The sequence below is a fragment of the Anabrus simplex genome, chromosome 2 (genome assembly GCF_040414725.1).
Source record: "Anabrus simplex isolate iqAnaSimp1 chromosome 2, ASM4041472v1, whole genome shotgun sequence".
Lineage (NCBI taxonomy): Eukaryota > Metazoa > Arthropoda > Insecta > Orthoptera > Tettigoniidae > Anabrus > Anabrus simplex.
In genome coordinates, this window is record NC_090266.1 from 215,152,134 (window position 1) to 215,176,763 (window position 24,630).

The 24,630-nt window shown below is 38.1% G+C and overlaps 1 protein-coding gene across 7 annotated transcripts in view; it reads right to left on the minus strand.

The window, feature by feature from the left end:
- The window catches only part of Ctns (Cystinosin), a 636,400-nt gene that overhangs the window by 202,825 nt on the left and 408,945 nt on the right, over positions 1-24,630 (minus strand). The window lies entirely within an intron of this gene.

Here is a 24,630-nt window from a genome sequence, read left to right on the forward strand (position 1 = left end):
ATAAACTAACATGTACACAATGTGATTTTTCTTATGTAGGTCAAACTGGGCGGAGCTTTCACAAGAGATATTTGGAACATTATAACGCTCAAAAACACAAGTAATCAGCGATGAGCCAACAAATGAGAGAAACGGGCCATCACTTTACATCCACAGAGAAAGATCTTACCATCATTAGAAGCATAGGTGAAGGGAAATTAATGAATGAACTGGAAAATCTACACATCTTGTTGGACCAGACTTATAATAAAAATAAAAATCTTAATGATGTCATTGAAATTAAAAATCCTTTGTACGAATTAACACCTAGATTAATTAATAACACGAATTCAAATCAAAACAAAATCCCTCAATTATTTAAATCTTCACACTCAAATGCTTCATCCAACATGCCAAATGTTAAGCCCGCCCATATCGCTTCTAGAAACTCCCCCCCAGAAATAGCACATACGCCCATAGACCAGCCTACCCCCACTCTCCCTCCATGCCCCACCCCTCCATTACCACACAAATACAACACCAGGAGTAGAAATGTTAACAAGACAGGCGCTGCCAGAACAGACAGTTCCACCTAGTATGAATTGAACAAGTAAGTCATTTTACAGTTATGAGGTGTTAGCTTAATACATTTTGTCACAACGTGTGTTCTACATTGTTAATTAAAATTTCTTTTTTACTTCATTATAGATAATCTTAAGATCCCTCCCTAAGACAAGCAACACATCAACGGGAATGATATTCATACAAGACTGTATCGAGTATCTAGGATGTTCCTTCTCAATTAAGCAGCAGCCTAAAACTAAAAAACAGCCTAATATTGTACTCTTTACAATTCCTTGTCGTTACATAAGACCCGAAGTCAAGACACTTGCAGTTTCATTCACAACAACGTTCTTGACCAGTCTATATATATAACAATCGGTTTTAAATCTCCACTAGTGTTTGACAACACATTTTAACATTAGTTACATCAAGAACATGAAATATGTGGGTCAAATAAGCCCCAGTATCAATATCCTCTTTTCTCAAGACTTACGATAGAAGGAGAAGATCCATTTTAGTTTTGAACATATTTTTAACTTAGAATAGGACTGACAAGTTTTAACTGTGAAAAAAAAAAAAACACTTTAATTTAAATTTATATTTTCATTCACAACAATCCTGACCAGCCTGCAATTAACAATCAGTTCTAAATCTCCACTTGTGGTTGACAACACATTCCGACATTAGTTACGGTACGTCAAGAACATGAAATGATATAGGTGGGTCAAATGAACCCCGTATGTAATATCCTCTTTACCCAAGACTTATGATAGAGAAAGAAGATCCATATTAGTTTTGGACATCTTTTTAAGTTAGACAGAATAGGACCGACAAGTTTTAATTGTGTTAAAACACCATTAATTTATTTTACCCACAGTTATGTTTTGCTCACATTTTTAAAATTATTATCCTAGCATGTTAGTCTTAAAAGATTATTAACGTTTGTATATTATACTATATATGGTTAAAAAGGTCCCAAACCTTGACCTAAAGGTTGTCTACAGGCTGAAAATGCCCAAATGATGGGTGAAACATGTACCTGATCTGAGAAGTCTACATAAATTCATGTAGATTCAAACCACATTAAACGTGGAAAGCATTGAATAGGTGGTTTTATTAAATTATCCTTGAGATTCTATGCCTAGCGTCATCTTCAATACGGAACAATAACGAGAGTTGTTACTTGTAATAAACAAAGGCTCCGTTTTTGACGCTACGGAAAACTGCTCCATCCATTTGGACCAGTTCTTTAATCCTAATTTAAATATTAACAAAATCTCAGAAAAAACCAACATCCTCTTCGACTTTTTAATTAAATTAAAATCTTTAGGTGTGTCAATCTTTCAAATAGACATTCAGTATTCCACACTATACATAACACCCTATCACGTTACAAGCCCCCACCACACCGCCCTCCAGACCCGCCTTAAGCATTGCCCCTTCCTTCCCACTATCCTTACCCATTCCCCCCTCCTCTCCTGCTCAACTGCTTTAGTACGGCCACACTTCAGTCCGGACCACCTATCTACAGGATGAACTTCACAGCACGCTGATCAAGGTGAGCCTTATATATCACAATCACACATGTCGCTAGCTCGTCTAGGCCAATTATACTCACTAGGGTGTCCCTTATTTTTCAAAGTTTTAATTTTGCAATGCATAGGTTATTGTTTTATTCAGTTGGGCCTAAAACACCCAAAAACAATTTTTTTCCTTATTTGGAACAATGCAACCCGTGCCGACTCGCGCGCAAACATGTCCATACAAGTTGCGTCACAAGAGTGGCGCGCTCTCATTGTTACTGCCACTTAGTTTTCGCTTATTGGGTAGCTAGCACGGATTGTTTTATATTTTGAAGATGTCAGTGGAACTAAGGAGCAGTAAAAAAAGCATTTTCTTGGTTGGTGAAGTAAATCACCAAATAACAGCCACAAAATTACCATCTAATCGTCAAGTTCTCGCAGTTCTATTTTTCAACATACGTGAGGTTAAGTTGACTGTTAATGGAAGCGCAAATCTTGTCATTCGGGAGTGCAATATATTCTGGGAAAAGGCTAGAATACCTACCAGAGCTGTGCCTAATTGTGTTAAGAAGTTAGTGGATCTTTATCAGGTCTGGCGAGAACTGCAAAAAAATAGCAAGAAGATTCAGGATTTACATAGAAGCCGTGAAGAGAACTTCCAACTTGAATTAGATAATTTATTTGATATCACACATGCTGATGCTCTTGAAAGAATAAAAATCGAAGAAGATACAATATTTTTGCAAAAGCAAAGAGAGCCACGGGCGTCCAGGGTGCCTAGCGGATGTTGACAAAAAGTTGGCTGAAATTGAAGAAAGGGCCAGGCTGAGAAAACTCGAAGAAGATAAAAAGAGACTAAAGCAAATGCCTTCCGCGAGCTCATTGGAATCTGCAAGTTTACAGACCTGTGATGCACATGAAGACATAGAAGAACAATCTACAAGCTCTGAAGAAAGCCTGGAAGAATTTCTGCCATCCACATCTCTATCTGTAAGTTCTTTAGCTACGTCGACAAGAAGAGGAAGAAAAGATTTTATCACATCTAAATTAGTTGCAACTTTAGACAGATGTCAACTAAGCATCAGAGATTCTGTTTATATAATTCAGTCTGTAGTAGAAGCACTTGATCTTAGTTCTGACAATTACCCGATCAACAAATCTTCTATTCAATGCATTCGAACACAAATGAGAAAAGATAGAGCGAGATCCATTAAATGCGATTTTCAGAATAACGTGCCCGAAGTAGTTACTGTTCACTGGGATGGAAATTTGTTACCTGCTCTGGACGTAAGAAGTTCTAAAGAAGAACGCCTACCAATTATTATTTCATACGACGAGGAAGAACAACTTCTTGCTGTGCCGAAGTTAGATAACTCTTCCCGCAAAGGGCAAGCGAAAGCAGTGTCAAATGCCCTTCATGACTGGAACCTGGATGATAAGGTACAAATAATGTGCTGTAATACAACAGCATCTAATACAGGACGCTTGAATGGAGCTTGTGTGCTTTTAGAGCAAAAACTAGAAAGAGAGTTGTTACTCTTTCCTTGCTGACATCATATTTACGAACTGGTGCTCAAAAGTGTGTTTGAATCAAAGATCCAACAAATCACTAGCAGTCCTGATATTCCGCTGTTCAAAAAGTTTAGAGACAACTGGAAGAATATTAATCCCAGTGCCATCGAACCGTGCACTGATTTTGTCCATCATCATCTCTGTGAGGCAAATATTATTGAATTGGTGACTTTTTTAACAATGAACTGGCAAAATCGACTGTACAAGATGATTATCGCGAGCTCATTGAGCTCGCTATTGTTTTTCTGGCTGGAGACATTAAAAATAAAATAAAAATCAGACCTCCTGGTGCAATGCATCAAGCACGATGGATGGCAAGAACTATTTACTCCTTAAAAATGTGTTTAAGTACCAGTTTAAAATGAGCACTAAGGACAAACAAGCTTTACAAGATGTTTGTTTATTCATTGAGGCAGTTTACGTGAAGCCCTGGCTTGGATGTAGTTTGGCGATAAAAGCACCCAATCAAGATTTTTGTTTTTTAAAGACCTTAAAAGATTACGAGAAAGTTGACAAGTTGATTTCCAATGCGGCTTTAAACAAGTTCAGTCAACACTTGTGGTACTTGTCAGATTAAATAGCCATCCTTTCAATTTTTGATGATGAAGTTGATGAGCAGACCAAAGGAAACATTGTAGAAAACTTACAAAAAGAAAGCTTTGGTGATTCCGGAAAGAGATATGTTCCATCGAAAGAAGAGATGTCTGGCTCTCTATATGGTACGTAGTAGACTAGTAGTGTTTAATCTGGTATTTAATTTAAAACTTATTTGTTTTATTTACAGGCACTACAAGTATTTTTTATCTTGTTTCACGGAAATCTTCGAGTGATTTTGTTTCTGTCAAGAGTAAAGATTTATTTTCACGACAAACTTGACAGTGGTTTCCTTCAAGAAATTGTATCTTCATGGAAAGACAACGTGACGTTTGTGGAAGCTAAAAAGAAGGTTTCTACCTTAAAAGCAGTTAATGACACAGCTGAAAGAGCTGTTAAACTAATGACAGACTTTCATGGTTTGATTACCGCAGATGAAGAACAGAAGCAGTTATTACATTGTGTGCAAGAACATAGAAACATTTACCCAGACTGTAAAAAAGAGACTTTTAAGAGGAACTATCCAAATGAATAACTATAAAAATTGTATCTTTTTTGTTACTTACAAGAAGAGCATTATATAAATTTCTGTTTACATTTGTATTTCTCTAAACTAATTGTTTTGTGTGATCATCTACAACTACATTTAAGAGATCCTTTAAGCAGCTATTTTCTAAAACTTTTAGGCCCTGTTGGCACAGGTTAAAATTAATGTAGGAAGTTGAAATTCTGTATTTGGGTAACTAATAGACTAATAAACACAATAACGGGGTATGCGTTGCAATAAATGAAAAAAAAAATTCTGCCCTTTTAAGGGACACCCTAATACTCACATATTCATTTTTTTGTTTGTTTCTCTCCAGGCTTCAATAAACTTCCTTATTGGACTGAGAAATCTTAGCCTACAGACTTCACACCACTTAATTACTTCCAAGAAAAGAACAGAAGAATTTATCTATTATACAACAATTATTGTGTCTAATGACACCATTAAAAGAAAACCTTATACATGTGTTTTCACTTTACAATGGCGAAAAATGAAAGTATCCTCCTATTCAATAGGATGATGTTATAATTAAATTTAATTTAAATGACAGGGACTATCAAGCACTGAAATATTTGTGAAAGTCACCAAGCAATGAGTAACATAATCTACCATAAGTTCTGCACAGCTACTAATTTCCATGATTGAGCAGCTACCCATAAACCTAATAATTATCTTGTGAATGCCAAGTGCCATTTAAAAGTATTACAAAGAATGTAGATACTGGACAGCATAGAAATGGAAACATAATTTGGTGTGATGAATCATATTATAGTACCATGTGGCAGTCCAATGAGAGGTTTTTGGTGTCGCAAACACCCTGGAAAACAATACCAGCCAGCATCTGAGGTATCAACGGTGTAATTTATTTATTTATTTATTTATTTGTCATTTTGAAAGTACACAGGCTGTAAGCCCAATACAGTACCTTCTTAACACAGCAGTACTTATAATGCATACATGTAAGTAAAGATAAATACGTAATAATGCTGAAGATAATAAAGACAAGGAAGAAGAATGAATGGAAAACACATATACAGAGAAAATGACAATCCAGAGTACAACAATGATTATTTCTACACTATAAAAATACAGGAATTGAAACAAGGATATTAAAGTAGTAGGTGACTATATTAATAAATAAGTTAAAGAGCACCTATTATACAGAAAAGGAGTATGAATTTATAAATTAGAAACACAGGCCTTTAAATGTGAATTAATGACAGTGTGTGATTCTGAAAATAAATCTATTCCTGCAGCAAATGTGTTGTAAAATCGTAGCATTTTAATAAATGGCGAGTTCAAGTGATGAGATATTCTTGATCTTGGAACTTGAAATACTGTGTTCATGCGAGCTCCAGCTCGTGGAACATGAAAGGAGATAAAATTGAGCAGTCCTATGGAATTAAATTTACTTCTTACGATTTTGTTTAACGTTTTTAGAGAAATAATGATTCTTCTGTTGCGCAACGACGTGAGGTTAAAGTTACTTCTTAAATACCGTGTTGATGTATCAAAAGGGAAAAATGTCTTATTTGTTTTATAGTACAGATACCGCAAAAACTTGTTTTGAACAACTTCAATAGTATGTATTTGTTCGTTAGAACACGGGTCCCAAATTACAGATGCATATTCTAATTTACTCCTAACAAGGCTAGTAAATAACTGAATAACAATCGATGATTGAGTAAATAATTTAGAACTCCTCATTATAAACCCGAGCATATGGTTGGCATCGTTCGTTATTTTTGTAATATGGGCGTTGAATGTTAATTTTTCATCAAATATTACTCTTAAGTCTCTTATTGTCGAAACTGTTTCTAGTTTGGTATCTTTTATATAGTACGACGCAATCGTACCTTTCTTTTTCCTGGTAAAAGTTACTGATTTACATTTCCATATATTAAGAGACATATGATTCATATCGCACCATTATACAACATGACCAATGTCCTGCTGTAGCTTATCCTCATCCTTCTTGTGACGTGTAACTTTAAATAGTTTTACATCGCCAGCAAAGAGCAAACAACTGGCATGACTAAGATTATTCGGCAAGTCGTTAATCAAAATTAAAAATAGAAGGGGACACAAATTAAATCCTTCAGGAACACCGGAGTAACTAATGAAGTTGTCTGAGATTTCGCTTTTAAAAGACACAAACTGATGTCGATCCTTCAGGTAAGTACATAACGTTCGAAGTAGTGGTTTCGAGAACCCAAACTGGTGCATTTTTTGGACAAGAATTTTATGATCTACCTTGTCGAATGCTTTTTCGAAGTCTGCATAGACAACATCCGTTCTTCCGTTGTTATCCAATACATCATACAGTGTCTGAGTAAATCCTACAAGATTTGTAATAACAGATCTATTAGGCAAAAATCCATGCTGAAATTCTGAAATACCTGCCTTAATGTGATTATAGATCTTAAAATATAGTATATGTTCGTATACTTTTGCAAAGGCGTCAATAATGGAAACAGGGCGGTACTTAGATATATTTTCGTGAACGCCTGCCTTCGGAACTGGTGTAATTTTTGATATTTTCCACCTTTCAGGGAAGCAAGACTTTTTTAATGAAAGGTTGAAAATGAAGGTTAGCTGTGGAACCAGTATTTCAGCACATTCTTTAATTATATAAGGTGGGATGTTATCTGGACTGCTGGCCTTTTTAGGTTTTAGTTTTCCATTAATGACTCTTTTTACCTCCTCTTCTGATAGAGAAGTAATATTGAGCACATCCATAGTTGGTAATACAGGAATCTCGTCCAAGTCCATGTTATCGATATTATAATTAAAGTCCGGGATGGTATACACCGATGAGAAATATTGCGCAAGGATTTGCGCAATATTTCCAGTTTCATGCCTGTTGTCGTTATAGAAATAGGCATTATCACCTATTCGCGTTTCTCTTTTACTACTAGTAAACGTCCAGAAATTATTAATAGTGTGTTTTATTCCATTTTCTAAGTTGTGAATATATATTTTATATGCAATGTTTATTTTAGATTTTAGTTCACTTCTAAGCTGCCTAAATCGATCGTCATAATATTTTGAAAACTTTCTCTTCCTAGCACATTTCTTTTTTCGCTTTAGAGTTTGGATAATATCATGTGTAAACCATACGGGCTATTTGGATTTTTGAACGAGATTCCTCTTGGGAATGCATACATTAAACCATTTGTAGAGTGAGGTGTAAAAGAAATCTTCTGCAAGATCAACGTTCTTAAAGGAATACAACGGGTTCCAGTCAAAGTCACGCACTTCACAGTAAAGTTTCATAAAATCTGCATTTTTGAAGTCGTAATATTCACGGCATATGTTCTTAAAAACGGGAAGTTTCTTGGTTGGGGGTCACGATAAGAAAGAGAGTGCGGGATGATGCAAATCATCTGGTACCAGTACGAATTCTTCATGTTTTATATTAATTGGTATGTTGGCCAAAACCAAGTCTAGTGTTCTAGAAATAAAATTGAGAACATTGTTATATGATTTCAATCCTAAATACGACATGAAATTTGCTAGACTATGACTGGCCGTTGATCCTTCAGTAAAATTATAATTTACATCATTAATTTCAGCTAAATTAAAATCACCCATAATTATGCAATCGGACATTATAAGGTGATCAATGTTTTCGACATAGTTAATGTAATCCTGATATACAGAGTAGCCGGAAGAGGAAGTTATATAGACAACATTTCTAAATAACTTTCGCTTGTTACCGAGAATTTGAAGAGTAAGAGATTCACATTGTTGACTATAGTAAACAGAGGATAGCTTTACACGGTATCCCTTTTTAATAGCTATTAATACTCCATCTCCATGTGACTTTCCTGTTAGTGATGTGTCCGTATCATTTCTAAATACTACATATCGATCATCGAATAATTCACTATCAAATACATCATTCATCAAGAACGTTTCAGTTACCACTAGTACATCAAATGAACAGCAAAGGAGATTTTGAAGAAATAACTCACACTTGGTTCGAAGTCCTCTAACGTTTTGGTAGTAAATTGACAAATTGTTCACAGACATTTAAAAGGCAATAAAAAATGTTAAATAAAATGTAGAAGTTAACAAATGACTGATCATTGGAAAATATTCAAACATTAAGGGTAGTAAAGGAAACCAAAACGCATTACAGTTTACCTAAATCTTCGACACTACGAAGGACATGAACAGGACTACCGTCTTCTTTCCTGATAATTATTTTTCCACTGTTATTAACCCATAGATATTTATAATCTTTGTCGTGCTGCAGCTGTTTTGCCTTACCAAACAGAATTCTCCTCCCTGGGGATAAGGACTGATTAATATACACAGGATTAGCAACTGTAAAGCCCAGGTGAGAAGTGGATAAGTTTCTTTTGATTTTTCGCCTCTCAAGGAGCTGTTCCTTATGACATCTACGAACGAACTTCACAATAATGCCTGCAGTTGGACGATTGTTGACCTTTTTTAATCTATGGCAAACATCAATCATGTCCTCTTTAAGCTCAACATCTAAGACCCTAGCGACATTTATGACGGCCTGAACAATGCTTTCATTGGGAACCTCGGGAACACGATATATTTCAAGAGTATTTACCCTAGAATATTGTTCACTGTCATCACATCGGATCGAAAGGTCATTTACTGTTTTCTGGAGCTGCTGATTTTCAGATAACAGAGTGTCAATTATCGTTTGCTGTCTTGCTATTATTGCTTGCTGATTATCAAGAAGTTCCTGATGCTCATCTAATCTCTCGTGGCAGACATTAATTGAATTACCTAGCTGCCTTTCAATATCAGTAGTTGATTTCCTTAGAGCTGCCATATCCTCCTTCAGAGTAACCAGAAGTTCATAGATGTCACCAACAGATGGCATCTCAGCTACTGACATTTCATCACTTTACACATTTAGAATGAAACCATTTACTGCAATTACAATACTGTATTTTAGCAGTGGTATCCTGCCTGGATATGGATTTTCCACACTCCAAACAGGTGCTCATCGCAAGCGTAGGCAAGGTCGATATCTCGAACAAACAGTGAAGAACGTACTCCGGTGTTTTGAATTTGTTGGGTTTGCAACACTGACCGCCTAATGTTTACATACAATATCCTTTATAAAGAATACAAATTAAACCAGTATTACGGCTATCTACCAGCGAATCTTAGTGTTAATACTGTTCGTTGAAACTTACTACATCGGTAGACACGCCTTCAGCATAATCAGCAAAAATAACACATTTACACCGGAGCACTATTCACACACGTCCTCACTCAACTGCCATCACTCACCAGCCACTCTGAAGGTAGTGAGATTACAGTCACTGAGACTTTGGCCTTTTCGTAATACTGCACGGAAATTTAAAAGCAAAAGGGTACAAGGTCATTTTGACCAGCTGCATATTGTCTAAGACTATTTCAGTGCAGATCATTGTCTGTATCAGTATGATAATCCTCTCTAAAGTAGACCAAGGTGCATATGTGAATGGTCCGTAGATAGAAAGGTTCCAAAAACAGCATGGTTGTTCAGTGCCGTGACATTAGTACTATACAATAGCTTTGGGATAAACAGAATGCCAACATTCCACCAGAATCAAACAATCCACATCATGCACAGCTCAAACTGGAACTCTTCAGAAAGAATGGGATGCCATTCCTACATGCCTAGTAGAAAGTATCCCTTGTAGAGTTTGAGCTATGCCTATCCCATATTACTATCCACAACAGGGAAGTATATCACTGGGACAGTCTGATAATTTAAGTAAGTAGGTGTCTGGATAAAATGTGTGTTTGCTTGTACGCACTGTAATACAAGACAATGCATATTGAAAACTTCCATTATGTACTCTAGTATGCTTGTTCAATGTCTGTAACTTAATCCCAGAATGTATGTCAGCACATTAGCACAGTCATGAACAATAGGCTCCGGTAGGGCTGAGCAGACCAGTTAAACTTGTAACTGTAAACAAGAACTTAGAAAGAAAGTTGTTCCCTGCATAACAAAATTCATTAATAACACACATACAATGGCCTTGCAAAAAATCATCATTGTTATCCTTATACATAACAATATATTTTCTTAAATTAGTCAGCATCACTGCTATCTTCGGTGTACTTTTCCATCTAATCTCAAATATTTATCTCATAAACAACACCAAGAATACTTCCATTTTCATGTATTTCTATTCTGCTTCAGCTTTTCCCAGTGCATTTAAGTCTACACAGTTTCACTAGATAGTGTCCTCCCTATATTAGATGTATAACTTATTATTACAGTACCAAACTGAATGACTTTGGGGTTAACCCATTAGTGCATAAAGTTAATTCTTTGTGTTTTATTTCAATTTATCTACACTTTCCACTCTTAATAATTGCAGAAACACGTTCCAACAATCATAAAGTTCATACAAGTGATAGTTTTATTTACACAGGCAGTCCGATATATCGGATGCTATGTCAGTACAACAACACTAGTTCCTCAGCATTATATTGTACAACAATGTTGCAAGCTAGGTAGTGTTAGAGAGATGGATTATCTTATCCAATTTACACTGTAAAGTAGATCTACAATTTCCACTAAAGACTTATCACAATACTGTATATGCTATTTTACGGTTATGTATTTACTGATGATATCCACAGAAGCATTTCAGGTGAAGTCCAAACTGGTCAAGCTGATCCACTCTTCGGGCGCCACTATAGGACTTGAACAGCTTTCACTGCAGTACAGACACTTCACATATTTTTTTACGCTGGACCACCTTGATGCACCGCTAGTTCGTACCAGCAGTGACAACACTGCTGTCATTCCAGTGCACCAGCAACGCACCACCAAAACTCCTGCAGACTCATGATCATCATAATGTTTTACTTGTCTGCCTTTCTCTGAAGTTGGCACATCTATGTCTGGTTTCCTTGAAATGTTCCTGTTGCACTTATTCCCTTTGAAGCCAGATGTCTTACCAATTTCAGGAATATAAAGTAGTTGTCAAAGAATATTGTATGCGCATGTCTGATTCAGTTCCACCTGTATCAATGAGAGGCAGGACTACACTTCCTCCAAATCCAAATTACTTCAGTCTTTCATTTTACATTGCTGTATACACTTGGAAAGGTGGAAAGGTATCCTATAGCCACTGGCAGAGAAAGAAGTCTAGCGGAATTTCACAATTTTGCGCATCATCTGATGTGGGGGGAGGGGAAGACAGGAAAACAGTCACCAAATGAGATTTAGATTGTTATCTTGTCCACCTCGGAGTTGATTCTTTTGTGTTACAATTTGACCTACTAACGCTTTTGAATTTTCTATCAGGGATATCGGAAACAGGGGTACTGGCCCAATCTTATGTATGACTCTTTATTTTCATACGACAGCTTCCTTTTGCACGGTTTTCTGATTTTTCAGTTTCATCTGTAAAATTGCAATAATATTTTGACTAGAACTGGACCTAGCCTTCCCTTTTTCATATTTTGTTGAAGCAATTTGCCCTTCACATTTACTCAGAAGTACTGTAGGTTTCTACCAGCGTAATTTAGATTACCCTCGTACTTATCTGTCATTATCATCAACTGTTTCACACCCATCATCAGGAAGTATGATATGCTGCTCCTCTCAAAATGTCAGTTCTTCCTCCAAAACTTCCAATATTTGACTCACCATCAAACTAGTATGGGAATACAAACGTCTGAGACAGTACGACTCCCTGTGCATAGCGTCCGATTTTCAGGACAGCTATATTTATACGCCTCTGTCAAGTCAATAATAAGACATAATTGACATTTTTGTGTGTCAGTAGATTCATAGGAGTGCCAACAATATGGACCATACCAAAGTTTACAATTACTGGAAATATTTGTTAATTCATAAATAAAAATCTAGACTGTTGCACAAAACTCTGCACTATCTTGCCGCCATGCTCGCAATAAGTGTGATTTAACAATGAATGGTAAGGATAAAGAATAATGTATTCTTGGTTCTTGTTAGCTACATCCTTTCTGAAGCACAAGAAAGAATCACGGGCTTAAAACCATGCATAAATATCACACAATTTTCATTTTTATAACGTCCGATTTTTTGGACGCTATGCATAAATAGGTTAATATTGTGCCCATTGTTTTCCCATTCATATGTTTGGTCATTTATATCTTCTCTCAAAATAGCAATTGCAAATGTTGGACACAAGCTTATTATCATAGTAACCTTCAGACTAGAACATTAACTCTTTGAGAGTCAGATTTTCAAAGCTGACCTACCCCACAATTTAGGTTTATGCGCACACGCACACATAAATAAACCCTGTTATAAATTACTGTACAGGCATATTTTCCAAGAAATGTGTATGACGCAAGTTTGTCTCCTTGCAGGTGGTGAATGTAATTCTTCTTTGTTGCAATCAGTTATTCCTTCAGCCTCAATTACGTAATATACTGAGTTGTAATCAAAGAGCAACTTATCATGAGGCGCAATATATTGTACTGTGACCCTCAGTGGGTTAACACCCTCGATTCCACAGAAATATTTGATTTTAGTACCACTGCTTCACATTCCACCTGCAATTTCATATATTTGCAGTAAATGAAGAGACTGCCTTACCTATTTGAATGAACCTATGTTCTTAATCATTGCAGAATAATATTTTGGCCATTTAATAGATTCAATCAATTGAGAGATTTGAGCAATGTGAAGACAGAGTAGAATTATATCACTTTAAAAATGTACCTGTTGTTTATTCAAGTTTTAAAGGGTCAGGATTTATAGACACTAAAAACAGTTAAAATAGGCAGGCATATAGACACTAAAAATAGCTAAAATAGGCACTATCATGTAAGATAGGCAACCAAATATGCACGATAAAAGTACCTATTACACTCAATGATTTCTTCTTCCACCACTTTTCCCACACCAGTGGGGTCATGAGTGTGAACTGAGAGAGAGAGAGAGAGAGAGAGAGAGAGAGAGAGAGAGAGAGACACACACACACACACACACACACCCACACACAAACCTCCCCCTGTTTTACGGCTGGATGCCCTTCCCGACACCAATCCTATGTGGAGGGATATAATTACCATTGTGTGTTTCTGTGGGATTGGTAGTGTCATATATATTGTCTGAATTTGTTGGGACAAACACAAACACCCAGTTCCCAAGCCAGAAAAATTAATCAGGCGCGATTAAAATCCCCAACCCAGACAGGAACCGAACCTGGGAACCTCTGACCTGAACGGCTCAACACTGACCGGTCAGGCAAGGAGTCTGACAGAACACTCATAACGGAAAGAATTTACTACTAACAAATTGTCATTATTTTCAGGTAACTATCTTTTTCTGTTGTCATGAATGTTTCTGTATTGTGAAAAGTAGCTCTCAACATCACATCACAAGAAGTGGTACTTTTACTATCTTTCCACTCTGGATTTCATTGCAAGACCCTATCAAACTTTTTCCCTGGTAGCAGCTACCTTCTTAGATGTTTGCTCAAGACTTTCCTTAACTTTTTCTACAATTATAATTGACTCTACAAAGAGCATGCTAATTCTCTCCAACTCCGTGATGGCTCCCCGCAGCTTACTGAAGTTGCCTCCAGGAATGCAAAATCTAATTGAACCGATGGGCAGAACAAGACTTTCTTTGTTTCTCTTATATAGACAGTATCCTCATTGTCCATGGCCTAAATTATATAGTTCTGTAACAAAACAACTTGCCACAATACATAAATTAATGGGCTTATAAATGCTACAAGAAAATGTGACCGCAGTCCTCAATCACAAAGAGGACACCCCCCCCCCTCCACCTTTGCGAGTTTGTCTTTAAGTTATTGTAAGGACATATTTTCCAGTATCACTTGCATTTTGCTTTGATACACTTACACTTGTATTCACTACCGAAAATTATTCTCACGTCCTTGTCACGGTCGCCAATGTTGTTTCCACAAAGACGCACACAGTATATGCTGTCAATTGTGTACAGTTTTATTTACACATTGTATACACATTACACACACATCAATAAACCACCATTTTGAACACTTGACTGCTACGAAGAAGAACAACAAGAAGAGACTGCAACACTTGCATGTCAATCAACTACCAACGCAACAAATTCACATACTCGGTTAATGACTTGCACTCATAACTCTCATTGAAACAACTCCCAAGACTGCCTCTTTATATACGTTGCCTGGCCAGGCTTCTAGAAGAATATGACACAACATGTTTTCTCATAATTTCAAAAGTCTCCAATAACCTATTTAAAATGAATGGATTTTTCTGAAATTCTCTAGTGCCAAAGATACGTTGCTCTGGACTATTACCATGTGTTGCACAACACTGTATTGGATTTATCCATCATATACTGTATACAGGTAATAATAAATTATATACTATAAATTATGTGTTGTTACATTAAATAAACTCATTAATATACATACAGCAGATGTTTCATGACATAACCTCACAAATAATACGAACACGATTTATACCAAATAAAGTCCGTACGTAACTACATAAATACTAATAGTAATAGACGTAAACAACTTCATAGCCACACCTTACAAGTAATAATAATAATAATAATAATAATAATAATAATAATAATAATAATAATAATAATAATAATAATAATAATAATAGATCTTGATATTTCTATTATTTACCCATGGGTTAGAGAATTGTTTACAAGTTATACTAGTCCATTACACTTGCATCAATATCCCCCCTATAACTTGAAACAATTTCAACAGTCTATCACACTCGTCGACTTAGCCTTGGACGTAGATTATATCTTCTCTCTTCGTCGATGTCTCTGGGTGTGCTCCTCCTCCTCTTGGGCGGATCGTGCCGTGTCGGGGATCGTGTTGCCTTGCCGCCAGCCTCTTCCTCGGTAGTCGATGTGTTCTCCTCCACATGACAAGATTGTGCGGTGTCATTAGTAGCCTCTCCTCCAGGTGGACCCATGGCAATACCAGGCTTGCGGTGTATACGCAGAGGTTGGGTGACTCGCCGCAACTCCGATGCGTGGACCTTGACAGGAGTGTTGGTCTTTAGTAAGTAGACCGCATGGCCCAGCTGCTTATCTACCTTGACGGGACCAACCCATTTAGGTGCGAGACCTGCGTGAAACTCTCCAATCTTATTACTGACTGGGTGGTTATGTCACAGCACTTGTTGGCCTGGTAAGAAGATCTGGGTCTCTTCGACATCTTGAGCCTTGGCCTGGGTAAGGGATCTCTTCTCGGCCAAAGCTTGCTTTTCCTTGATGTCCTGCTGCTGCTATGCTGCCACTCTGCTAGGGAAACAGTTGCATCATCTTGACCAGGCGTGGATAGTGGACGAATCTCCCAATCCCCAGTGCCGTATAGCTCTGCTGGGGAATAACCAGCGACACGGCTGACGTGTCGTCGCAATGCAAAGAGTGACTGCGGTATCTGACGGTTCCACAGTCATAATTCCTTGTCTATTAGGTGGACCCGTAGCATCCTTTTTAGCTCCTGGTTATGTTGTTCCAGTGGATTGGCCCGTGGGTTGTAGATATGGGTGGTCGAATTCTCCATCCCCCATTCTGTCATCATTTGCTGCCACTTCCTTGACGTGAACTGACTCCCGTTGTCTGACAGAATGCACCGTGGATAACTGTAGCGGCTAAATACCTCATCTTGTAGAAGGCTGGTGATGCGTCCTGTCGTGACTTCTGGTATTGGAAAGGCCTCAATCCATCTTGTGAAAAGGTCGGTGATTACTAGCAGTCCTGTTTTATCCTGTGGTGTTGTAGGGTAGGACCCATTAAGTTCAGGGCTATGACCTCCCAAGGGCGTTGCGGCTGTCTTCCTCACTGAGTGGAATCTGCCTTCCTGTTGCTCGCCTTGGTGCAGGCGCACATGTACCACCCCTTGATGTAGTCCAGGATATCTTTCCACATGTTGACCCAGAAGAATCTTCGTTGATAGACTGATATGTCTTTTCACCCCCTGGATGTCTGGCTTCAGTGCTGTCGTGGAACATCTCGAGGATGTCCGTCGTGTGCTGTCTAGGAATCACCACTGTTGCAGGCATGCCAGAGAGGTGCCACTTGTAAATTAAGAGTCCTCTGTCAACCCGGAAGTTCTTGCAGCACATCTTGAATTCCCTCGAGACGAGTGGACTATCGGTGTTCTGTCTCCTAACCCACTGCGTCATGGTCCTACAGGGCTTGTCTTGTTCTTCCCATTGCTTGATTACTCCCAGATCAAGTTCCTTCTTGGTGATCATAAGGACAGGTTCATTGGGTTCGCTCTGGTGATTTTGTGGAAACTCCCTCTCGACAATGGTGCTCCTAAATTCAGGTTCCACCGCCGGGTGCCTAGATAAGCTGTCTGCTCCTATGTTCGTCGGTCCTACGACGTGACACACATCGAAATCAAATTCTGTGATTAACAGAGCCCATCGCATCAATTTAGATTTTGAGCCGGAGAGAGAGTTCCACCATTTGAGAGCTGCATTATTGGTGTACAGCTGGAACTTTCTTCCGTACATGTAGCCTCTGAATTTGTCCATGGCCCAACACCATGGCTATGGCTTCCTCCTCGGCAGTCCAGCAGCGTTGTTTGGAGGGATATAGCTTTCAGCTGACATGCTCGATGTCCCTTCCACCATCACTCATCTCCTGGAATAACACTGCCCCTAGGCCGGAGTCGCTGGCGTCCATCTGCAGGCACATCTTCCATTGAGGGTCGGGATGGGCTAAACCGGGAGCGTTACATATCGCAGCCTTAATGCACTGGAATGCTGCCCCTCCCTTGCTGGTCCATCGGAACGGGAGGTTGTTATCGAGTAGATTGAAATGACAACAATAAGTTAATTTATCCACCTAATCAATACAATAAATCTTGTCTTTGTTGGATTACATTGACATGTTAATTAAAATGCTACATGTTTTGCCTTACATATAGGCATCATGAGCCATGGGTTTAACCTTGAAATAAAATCAGGCACCTGATTTACATATAAATAAGATAAAACAAATTTATAAAAAGCCTTGAAGAGACTTGAAAGTGAACTGACATATGGTAAAAGACTAGTACAATGTTGGTTTTAAAGACAAGGCTATGAGTGAGAAGTTTAAAAGCATTTACAATAGTAACATTAATATTAATATGAGTAAAATGAATAAACCAACGTTTAGTTATAGACAAGTGGTAAAATTGCTGTAAAATGATGTTGACCGACTAGCGGATGGAACTAGATAAATGAAAATGACAATCGGAATTGTATTTTTTAAAAATAATGTTGAATAAAATAAAGTTGAGAGATGGTCAAGTGACCTGTGATAATTTGTTTACGTAAGTTAAAAGTCAAAAGTCAATAGTATACGGTGATGCTGTGGTTCACTTTGATGAAGAAGTACGAGGTTGTCGTTGAAGGTTAATATACAATGTTTATATTGGACCTCTATGGATCATCACATTTGATATGATGTTATAACGTTGTTGAGAACATGGGTTTGTTGACAAGCTGGTCAAAAAGGCAGTGCGACAGTAGAATGTAGCTGATGTGTTGAATGTTGGATCAGAAGTAAAATCTGTAAAAGGAACCCAAAAGCGTGGTGTTAATTGTATGAAAAAATCGTAATAAAACTTTTAGGTGGAAATCGTGTGAACTTACCATTTGACACATAGTAGGAGCTCGAGAGTCATCAATAACTTTTAGCTCATAACATAACAAGTTATCCTCACCATCTTCAAATGGTAAGTGCACACAATTTTCATCTAAAAGTTTTTTCATACAATTAACACCACGCTTTTGGTTTCCTTTCACAGATTTTACTTCTGATCCAACATTCAACACGTCAGCTACATTCTACTGTCACATTACCTTTTTGACCAGCTTGTCATCAAACCAATGTTCTCAACAACGTTATAACATCATATCAAATGAGATGGTCCATAGAGGTCCAATATAAACATTGTATATTAACCTTCAGCGACAACCTCGTACTACTTCATCAAAGTGAACCACAAAATCACCATATGCTATTGACTTTTGACTTTTAACTTACGTAAACAAATTATCACAGGTCACTTGACCATCTCTCAACTTTATTTCATTCAACATTATGTTTTAAAAATACGATTCCGTACGTCATTTTCATTTATCTAGTTCCGACCGCTAGTCGGTCAACATCATTTTACAGCAATTTTACCACTTGTCTATAACAAAATGTTGGTTTATTTGTTTTACTCATATTAATATTAATGTTACTATTGTAAATACTTTTAAACTTCTCACTCATAGCCTTGTCTTTATAACCAACATTGTACTAGTCTTTTACCATATGTCAATTTTCTTTCAAGTCTCTTCAAGGCTTTTTATAAATTTGTTTTATCTTATTTATATGTAAATCAGGTGCCTGATTTTATTTCAAGGTTAAACCCATGGCTGATGATGCCTATATGTAAGGCGAAACATGTACCATTTTAATTAAAATGTCAATGTAATCCAACAAAGACAAGAGTTATTGTACTTATTAGGTGGACAAATTAATAAACTAACTTATTGTTATAATTTCAATCAATTATCATCAATACAGATAAAAAATTATATTTATCACTTGCAATGTTATGGAGTAGATCGATGAGTGGTATTGCATTCTCTTCAAAGTGTGGCACAAAGCTGCTATACCATCCACACAAGCCAAGGAACTGACGTACTTGTCACTTCGCCCGCAGGCGTTCAGCTTCCTCAATAGCTCGATTCTTCTCTGGTTGACTTTCTAAGCCTTCAGATGTTAGGACATGGCCAAGATATTCTACGCGGGACTGGGCGAAGTGGCACTTCTCCAGTTGGCAGGTCAGTCTATGAGTTTTCAGTTGTTCCAGCACTTTCTTCAGGTGTACACAGTGTTCTGGCTGTGGATTAAGATGTCGTCAAGATACATTTGGCAGAAATCTACAACATATTCTGACAATACCTTATCGATCAACCGCATGAAGGTTGCAGGAGCATTCTTCAGTCCGAAGGGTATTACTGTAAACTGGTACAATCCTCTCATTGTCATGAAGGCGGTCAGTGGCATAGAACTTTCCTCGACCTCCACTTCCCAATATCCGGAGTTGAGATCCAGTGTGCTGAAAATCCTAGACCCACTTACTCGTTTCAGTGAGTCTTTCAGGTCAGCCATGGGGTAGGTGTCACTAACGGTCTTCTCGTTCAACCTGCGACAGTACACACACAGTCGATTCTCCCCATTCTTCTTTTTTGGTAGGACGGTAGGCAAAGCCCAACAGGATGTAGAGGGTTTGATGAGACCTTGCCTTTCCATCTCTTGAATCTTCTGAATGACGAAGTTGCGCTTATCCGGGCTGATTGGACATGGACGTTGCTCGATGGTTGAGGAAGTGCTGCATTCAATGGTATGCATTACAGTGATAGTCCGTCCTATTTTATTGGTGATGACTTCCGGAAAGTCCTTTAAGGTGTGTCTCAGCTCCTCTTCTTCACTTGGTTGAAGATGTGTTAACTGGATATCTCCCAGGTCTATGTCGACTTCCGCATCCTTGCGAGTCCGGAGATTTCCATCAAGCCAGGCGACCCTTAGACATCTGTCTTTTACCAAAAAAGACTTCATGAGCTGCATAGTCTAGGATCACCTTGTAATCTACCAGAAAGTCATGACTGAATATGATGTCAGGTATTAGGTTCTGAATCACTGCAACATCAATTACAATAGGCATGCTCATACATTTAGCGGTTAGGTTAGTCTGTCCTTGGATTGAATAGGTTACCCCGTCCGCTGCTCCCACTACTCTTCTGAGATGGTAAGACTTCATAGGCGGTAATAATCTGGCAATAGTCTCATTTACAAATCAATGGCTTCCTTGGCTGTCGAGTATGGCTGAAAAATTCTCATTGCCTATCCTCAAGATGATAGCTGGGCTAGGTTGGCCTGTTCTGCTCACTATCTGACCAATCCCTCTCCTACCTGATGCGGGATGCTTGTTTGTCGCGTCTTGAGGTGTATTCCTGTTCGCAGTCCCATCCCCCCTCAATCCAGAATAGGCCGGACATAGTTTTCTGACGCCAAGGTCGGGCATTTGTTCTTCAGGTGTCCTGTTCTTCCACACTGGTAGCATTTCTTAACCGAGCTGGTCTCTTCCATGGCTTTGCTCTTGTGTTCTTCTTCCAACTGGGCGATGATTCTACGCAGAACATCAAAGGATCTCTGTTGTGATATCTTCACTAGGGGTCTAATCTTATCATGGAGCTGCTCTACGATGTCTGGTAAGATTTCGTTCTTGCATCCTTCCAGGTGCAGTTGCTTCAAGAGTTGGTACTTCTGGAGGATGAACGCGCTAGCTCTCATGCTGGTGGGTTGTGCATCAGTCAGTAGCTTCCTTTTCACAGAGCTCTTCACCCCTTCGGAATTAAACCTAGCAAGGAATTCCCTCTCAAAATCAGCCCAGTTTAACTTTAAGCCCTTCATGTCATTCAACCAAGTAGCGGCTTGATCCTTTAACTGCGGCGTGATGAGTTGAACGAGATGTCCTCCAGTAGATTAGTCCTTCCTAGTAGACTGACCAATCCCTCGAAGTTAGTCGGGTTCTCTTCCAGTCGTCCGCAGAATTCCGGAAGGCTCTCTATATTCACCTTCGGGTCGAGGTGTCCTGTGTTGCCGGTTAGGTTTGAGGGGGTTGAATGTGTAGTGATAGGTCCTGTTCGAGTTAATCTATCTTCTATTGAGTGAAGGATGCTCACTCTCTCTCTCTCTCATATTCTGCACATCTCCCTTGATGCTCAAAATCTGGTTTTTTAACCTTCCTTCACAATAATAATTATTACATTAATGTCATAATGGTACACCTTTTTCAATGCTATAATATGCAATATTATTGAATTACACTACGGCTCAAAAATTTCCCTTGATGGTAGAAATTCTCCCCTCAACCTGTTGTTTTATGCTGGAAACCTGGATTTCCACCTCCTTGAGGTCGAGATGTCCCCTTCCAGCTGGCTTACCCTACTATCGATCTGCTCAACCTGTCCCAGCTTTGACCTGATATCCGATATCTGCTGTGTTAATTTATTGGCAACGTCGCTAATTTGGGATGAAATTTTATCATCTACGGTTGAAATTTTCGATTCTAGGCACTGTTCTAGTTTGTAAACCTGCATGTACACTTATATTTGTCTAGTTAAAACTCTATTAGCTTCAGAAATCTTGTCATCTACCTTCAAAATATGTTCTGAAATCTGTTCTGTTAGGTCACGATAAATGTCTGAAATTTTGTCTGAAAGCTTGTCATTTACTTTCAAAATTTGGCCTGTTAAGTTGAAAATGAGTTTCTGTATCAGGCTCATTAAGTTGGGAACACATTGTAGTCATATTTATTTCTTCTTCTGATGACGAGTCCGGATGTTCGTCCACCTCTATAAAAAAAACTTTTGGGGATCTTCGCCGTTTTTGATGAGATCATCTTGTAACAGCGTGTTCAATGAGTTCTTATTGCCGTCTGACGGAAGATTTCTCTTTGCAAGTTCATCTTTAAGTTGCTGTACGGACATATTTTCTAGTATCACTTGCATTTTGTTCTGATACACTTTTATTCACTACTGAAAATTATTCTCATGTCCTGTCACGGTCGCCAATGTTGTTTCCACAAAGATGCACACATGAAATGCTGTCAATTGTGTACAGTTTTATTTCCACATTATATACGCATTATACACACATCAATAAACCACCATTTTGAACACTTGACTGCTACGAAGAAGAAGAACAAGAGGAGATTGCAACACTTGCATGTCAACCAACTACCAACACAACAAATTTACATAAACGATTAACGACTTGCACTCATAACTCTCACTAAAACAACTCCACTCAACTCCCAAGCCTGCCCTTTTATATACGTTGCCTGGCCAGGTTTCTAGAAGAAGATGACACAACATGTTTTCTCATAATTTCGAGAATCTCCAATAACCTATTTACAATGATTGGAATTTTCTGTACCTCTCTAGTGCCAAAGATACGTTGCTCTGGACTATTACCACTTGTTGCACAACACTGCATTGGATTTATACATCATATACTGTACACAGGTAATAATACATTATATACTATAAATTATGTGTTCTTAGATTAAATAAACTCATTAATATACATACAGCAGATGTTCCATGACATAACCTCACAAATGATACGATCACAATTTATAACAAATAAAGTCCGTACATAACTACGTAAATAATACTAATAGATGTAAACAACTTCATAGCTACACCTCACAAGTAATAATAATAATAATAATAATAATAATAATAATAATAATAATAATAATAATATGAAATGTATGGCTTTTAGTGCCGGGATATCCCAGGACGGGTTCGGCTCGCCAGGTGCATGTCTTTCTATTTGACGCCTGTAGGCGATCTGCGCGTCGTGATGAGGATGATATGATGAAGAAGACAACACATACACCCAGCCCCCAGGCCATTGGAATCAACCAATTAAGGTTAAAATCCCTGACCCGGCCGGGAATTGAACCCGGGACCCTCTGAACCGAAGGCCAGTACGCTGACCGTTCAGCCAACGAGTCAGACATAATAATAATAATAATAATAATAATAATAATAATAATAATAATAATAATAATAATAATAATCGAGCTCGATATTTCCATTATTTACCCATGGATTAGAGAATTGTTTCCAAGTTATACTAGTCTATCACACATGCATACACACTCTTCTTCTTCTTCTTCTCCTTCTCCTTCAAAGGGGCCAATGACCTACAGTACATGTTAGGCCACTTTAAACAACAATCATCATCACTTACACAAAGTAGATCTCACAACAAAGCGCCCAGCACTTTACGAGAGAGGGGGGTACTCGAAATGGATGTGTACAACGTACTGTAGTTTGACGCTGATCGGTTCTCGCATATCATCTTAAGTAGGTGGGAGGGGTGGAAGTCTTTGTGGGCAAATTGTTCCTTGTTTGTCCCAAAGTAAATTCCCCAATCACTATTTTTGGAGACTTCTGAGAATTTTCCTTATTGTTAGTAGGGTAAACAGATTATGAGAACGAGAAAATAATCATGATGAACACACCAGCTAGAATAAAAAGGAATGGAAGAAAATTGGATACTTTCAAAGACTGCCAAAAGGCATTAAATGGGCAATTAAACTCCAAACAGACACACAGCCCTGAAATAGGCATTTTTAGGCACAGAAAAACCAACAAATTCTTGCTAAAAAGAGCCTAAAACAGATTTAAGTCTTAAAATCCTACGTTTCTGTATAAAGGAATAAAATAGGCAAGGAGGGAAAATCTCATCCCTAGTTATAAGCACAACAGATGAAATTAGAAAACTTACCAGACCTACATGAAAAAAACAAAACAAAATGCATAGCCAAGTCGCACTTTGAATAAAGATTTGAAATTTCATCCCCCCACCGAGAATGACATTATTACAATACGAAAAGTAGGTGTTTGAAACAAGGAGTGTGCACCATCAGATGTGAAGTAGAAGACCCGTGACTAGATGGAAATGTGCATCGAGTAGGAATCAGTGAAGGAGTCGTCAGTGAAATAAACATGGAAATGTTGAGCTGAACTTGGCACACACCACACAACAATGGAAGAAGATGAAGAAGAAGAATAAGCAGCAGAAGAAGTTAGGCCTAAAAGTGTTTCATCCTCAGTATCTTAATGAACTGAGCAATGGTGGTGTGAATACTTGGCACAATGCTTGCGCTGCGATTCTCCAAAGACTAATTTACAACTGTTAGGCTGTTTAGTCTGCCTACATCTGCAAAAGTCTGTTACTGTATGTTTTCTCTTTCAGGTAGTTCATAAATTTATTTACTCAAAGTTAGTTTTGGCAGA